General features: G+C 34.3%; 1 pseudogene; it reads left to right on the top strand.

The window, feature by feature from the left end:
- Window positions 1–3,364: 3,364 nt before the first annotated feature.
- Window positions 3,365–4,063, top strand: LOC142634701 (mitogen-activated protein kinase kinase kinase 20-like; annotated as a pseudogene).
- Window positions 4,064–6,000: the final 1,937 nt, after the last annotated feature.

Raw genomic sequence — 6,000 nt, 5'->3', positions numbered from 1 at the left:
AATCTCGTTATTATCTGGCACGCAATCAGTTGGAGTTGCTTTTGAATTTGAAAAATCTGGACCAGTTTGGATAGCACAATCAATCTCCATAATCAACTCCTCAAAATCTGGAATGTGCTTCTTCATAGTCATGATTGAACCTGTATCGACCGTAACACCACCGTTTGCCGGAGCACCGTCAAAGCTACCACCATTAGTTAAACTACCCAACTGCGTTAACGACGTACTCCCATTCCCACTTCCAATTGCCGGATTAACCTGCTCATTTACCTTCTGTTGTGAAGAAACCCAATACCCTTGATCAGCTTGGACATCGTCATCCCGCCGCCCCGGGCTACTTCTTACTTTGTTTGCATTACCATAGTTTCTATGTACCCCACCTTCAACCACTCCCCATAAGGTAGACCTCCTTGTTGTCGATCCCTTTTGAAAGAACAATCCCTAACCTCATGACCAATCTGACCACAGTGATAACAGAGCCCAACTAAACGTTCGTACTTGAAACCAATGCAAACCTTATCTCCTTCAGGGTTGGCCGCTGGCGCTGGCAACAACTCCTCATCGTAACGGTTTATCCAACGGCAACTCCACCCTTTTATTTAAAACGCCTTTAAATCAACTTCTAATACTTCTCCCAAACCTGAACCCACATCAACATTGAAGTGAATCTAACTGAAGTGGCTGTCATAACTCTCTCCCATCTACGTAACGCCAAAGGGTGGTCCTCAAAACTCCATAGACCATTTGCTAGCACCCACTTCAACTAACTCTCCATGGTAAATTTGAATTGAAAAAGATCATCCCCCATGTCAACAATGGATAAATTCGAGCCCATCCTCCACACAAACCTTAGCAAAGGCTTGGCCGCATGCTGGTTGAGAGCTCATGTTTTGAGAAATCTCCCCAACAAACTAAGGGAACATTCTTCCAACATCCTTTCCCTTTGTGTAACCCCAACCTTAATAACTTCTCCCTCCTCCTCCGTCAAGGTTATAATTTGCAACTTGTCTATAAAATCCAAATCCATCATGTGAATAGGAAAACACTAAATAGATCCCACCGAACTCTAACAAAATTGCAGACAAACACTGTGAATTAACTAGCCCTCACCCAGAGTGTGAGAAGAAAGTTCTCTCCCTAGGGAGAAAAAAATACTCACCAAGTGTGAGAAGCAAATTTTGGAATTTTTTTTTTGTACATTCAAGAATCATTAGTCCATCCATATAGTTAAATGTAAATTGGTAATCTAGTTTTCAATTTTATATTAAGTGTTAAGAGTTAGAAAGGGATTGTTTAGTGTGTAGCTATGTGAGAGATTAGGTGGCTAATGTTGACAATATAACATGTAAGATATTGGTTACAAAAATTAAAGTTTATATGTGTTTGGGGGAATTAATCAGCATTGATGATTTAAGTATCTAACACATTTTCAACATTTTTTGTCAAACATTTTAGGGTTTCAATTGGTCTAGCATTTTGGAGGCCTTGTTAAAAATGAGAAAAGAAAAATCTTTAATCAATATAATTTTTATTACAAAATGATGTAGGAATGAACGTAATTGAAAAACTTCAACAACCTTATTAATATGTTTGAATAACTTTTTTGTTATTAATGACACGTCAATTTGTAGACTTTAAGTAATAAAATTTATAGTATCTCTAATCTCACTCTTGAGAAATATAATATACAACCATTTAAAAAAAATATTATCGTAAAATTTTGGGTCTTTTTATAACGAGGGCATAGTTTTTTTTAAGAATGACCGTGATCGTTTTGTAGTAGGGGCCATAGGCCTAGGCTTTGGACTGACCCTGATAATCTACTAATTAGAGAGAGGAATTTTATGAATTTTACAATAATGAAATAAAGAAAAAAAAACAGAGAACAAGTTATATATAATTGACTCGGCACATCAAATTACGTATTGATACATCAGCTTAATATTGCACTTAGTAATGTGAACAAGAGATGTGAAATACATCAACTTAGTATTGAACCTAGTAATATAAAAATTAAATAGATATATATGTTCAGTGCCTCTCTTTTTTGAACTAGCCTTAACACAACCACTCCTACCCCATCTCATAAGGGACCTCTTGAAATAAAATCTAGGCTCCTAGTTTTTGAAGAGTTTGAAATACTAACCATTTCAGAAAACCCATGAAGCGGATCATAAAATTCAAACTTTATGTAAACTTATTAAGGGTTTAAGTCTTCAAGATATCTCCTCAAAATCTTAATTAATGTCTGGACAAAATATTCAAAGCTGGGTTTTGAATTTACTCAAACATGAAGTAATCTATAGTGAAACTCAAATCATAACCATATAATTACAAATTTACAAGACTTGAAGCAATTAATATGGAAAGCAAATAAGGAATAAACTTAAAAGGGTCTCCACTTTTATAGGGTTTATGGATTTTGGGAAAGTACGTGCTCTCTCTCTCCTCTCTCTCTCTCTCTAGGATTACATGTGTGTAATTTTTTAATTAAAATTTTAAAATAAGATGTCAAATCATCAAAACAAATATCACATCATTCCTCTGCAAACACATACACAAGCAAACTATAGAAGTGAAATTTTTAAATGAGTATTTTTGTCCTAAAATTTTAAAAAATGAGCGCGATTGGTCATTGAAACATAAAATTTTGACAATTCTAAAAAAAGAAAAAGGTATAAGACTTTGACCTCTCTAATTTTATGGGATAATTACAATAAACGCACATGTGGTTTGGCTCAAAATCACTTACCTGCCCGTGGTTTAAAAAGTGTTACTTTACCCATCTGAGGTATGTTTAGTTTGTTTTCCGTAACCCACCTCTGTTAAAATCAAGGGTAAATAGGTATTTTTGCTCAACTCTTCTCCAAAAAAATAAAATAGCACAAAAATGCAAGAGAAAGAAGATAAAAAAGTGGTATCTGTCTCTTTCTCCATTCACACAAATTTTGAACATGAAGAACATACCAAAAAAAATAAAACCCAGATCATGAAGAACATACCCAAAAAAATTGTCACTTGGGCCAACCCTTGAAAATTACAAGCCATTGTATCCTAATTCTGTATCTGGAAATACATATTAAATTCATACGAAGCATTCCCATTAGCATCCAAATTATTACAAGAGGACCCATATCCAAGTGTGGTGTAATCTGTGAAGGTGTAAGCAAAATTTATGTTGTCTGCTAGTTTGCTTAGATCTTTGGCATTTGGATTGAATACACACCATTTGTTGGGAAGATGTTCCATATTTTGTGTAGGAACAAGAAATTTATTTTGACCCTGACCAAAAACATCTATTGCATATTTTGGTTGCCCATCATAATTATAAATTCCTCAATGACGTTCAAAATTTCCCGGAGCAATGCTCTTTGCATCCTCATCTATAAGACCAAACAAGTGTATTCTAAAAGGGTTTAATCATATTCATGGATGTGGGTATGTACACTGTGATATCAAGCCTGAGAATTTTTTGCTTGTGAATGTGAGTGCTAGTACTACTGCTGCTGCTCATTTTGTGACTAAGATTGCTGATCTTGGGTTGGCCAAGAGGTCATGGCAGAAAAAGAAGATGAGGATGGACTTGAGAGGCACTGCTTTGTATATGGCACCTGAGTGTTTGATTGAGTGAGTGCAAGAGCCTCCCTCTGATATTTGGGCTTTGGGTTGCGTTGTTTGTGAGATGTTGATTGCGAAATCTCCTTGGGATAAGGGAAAAGAGTTTAACAAACAGGATCTATTCCATCTTATTGCTGACGAGCGCGAATTGCCTGAAATTCCAACTGGGATTTCAAGTCAAGCCAAAGCTTTTCTGAAAGCGTGCCTTGTGAAGAAATATATGTATACATTTATTGTTGAGATGTTGATGGATCACCCGTTTCTTGACGGACTTGGTGATGAAGAACTATTGGCTGTTACCTATGTTTCTGGGACTGATGAGGCCGATTATGAGGTTTTCTGTTTCTCAGAAGATTATGAGTTTAGTTGTTCTTCTGGCGATTTGAGCTTGCTGCTTGATGATGATATCAATATGGGTTTACTTGTCATTGCCATAAAGACTTAGGAAAGGGTAAATGTTAACTGTGAAAGGTGCATTATTCTTCCTTAGAAACTGGACAATTTGAGCCATTAAGTCAGTGATCTTGTGTAGGTTGATCTGGGGGTTTTTTTTTTTTTGTTATGTTCTTCATGTTCAAGATTTGTGTGAATGGAGAGAGAGACAAATACCACTTTTTGATCTTCTCTCTCTTGCATTTTGGTGCTATTTTTTGTTTTGGGAGGAGAGAGATATAAAATTTGAGCAAAAATACATATTTACCCTTAATTTTAACAGAGGTGGGTTACAGAAAACAAACGGAACATATTTTAGGTAGGTAAAGTAACACTTTTTAAACCACGGGTAGGCAAAGTGATTTCAAGCCAAACCACAGGTAGGTTTAGTATAATTACCCCCTAATTTTACCTTACAATGAACTCTTTATTGACCTTCTTCTTCTTTCTTTATTTATTTTGAAATTTTGTTTATTTATATTTTTATTACAATTGATAGTTGGAGTTTGGGGATTTTAACCTTTGACATTTTTGTCAAAACAGCACAAGGTGAAAGTTGAGCTATAAGGCCTTCAGACTCATAAATTCTTTTCTATATAATAGGGTTTCATTTGTTTCATTTTTTTTTTATTATACTTTTTGGTTAAGTTGCATATTCAGTCCTTGAACTTTAACATGTATTTTATGATCATTCTTATATATACTTTAAAATTTCTCACTTTAGTAATGAGTGTAAGAATTTTGACATCTTCATAATTAAGAAGAACTGAATCACAAAAATAATTTGGGTAAATTTATAACTGAAATAAACGGTTGAGAGTTTAGTATTTCATATTTATAGATACTAATTGCTAACTTGCACGATGCGTTGAAATTTTGCATTAATATGATAATACATACACACTATAATTAACTAACATTTCTCCACTATCCAAAAGATTATGAATCCAAAAGCATTAATCCATTTATTTATTTTTTGATACAAGATAGAATTTCTACTCTAACCTAATCTAAGTGTATATGTATGTAAAGCTCCCTCCTAGAGACTTGACTCCTGGCTCTTGCCCCCCATACCCCACAAACATTTATACTTGTGGAGTGACCACTATACCAAGGGTGTGCAGTAGTATTAATCCATTTATTAATGACACCTAATTTGCTAGATCAGATTCAAAGCAGACTTAAATGGATTGATGGACCAATGTGGACTGAATGGGCTAAAGATGGACCGTGTAGATCAAAATGAACCAAAGTATACTGAAAATGGACAAAATTAGACTGATGTGGATTGAATGGACCAAGGATGGACCGATGTGGATTGAATGAACCAAAATGAACTAATATGGATTGAATAGACTGAAAAGGACAGAGTGGATTGATATGGATCAAAACGGACCAAATAGACTAAAATGGACCATCACCTTAGTTTGAAAATAATTTCCTTTTTGCATAGTTTCTTATATATACTTTAAAACTTTTCACTTTAGCAACGAGGGTAAGAATCTTGATACATTATAGAATATAAATAAAATTTTGAAAGAAAGATCAATAAAAAGAAGAACTACATAAACTTAAAGAATTTTGAATTTTGTCACATAAGCTTTGGGGGTACTCACAATTTTACATGTTAATATTCTAATTTTTTTTTATTAAATCTGGATTTTACACACTGAAGTTTGGGGTGTTTAAATTTTACACCCTGGCGTTTCTGAACTTGGATTTTACACTCTAAAGTTTAGGATTGTTTGGATTTTACACCCTCAAATTTTGAAACTTTAGGATTTAAAATCCAAACATCCCAAAACTTTAGGGACTAAAATCCAAACACTCCTAAAATATAGGGGGTAAAATCCAAATTTTGAAATTTGAGAGTGTAAAGTCCAATCACCCCGAAACTTTAGGGGTGTATTTTGCAATTTACCTAATTTCATTTACAAACCCATTCTAATA

This window comes from Castanea sativa, chromosome 5 (genome assembly GCF_040712315.1).
Source record: "Castanea sativa cultivar Marrone di Chiusa Pesio chromosome 5, ASM4071231v1".
NCBI lineage: Eukaryota > Viridiplantae > Streptophyta > Magnoliopsida > Fagales > Fagaceae > Castanea > Castanea sativa.
This window is presented reverse-complemented; position numbering and strand designations above follow the sequence as displayed.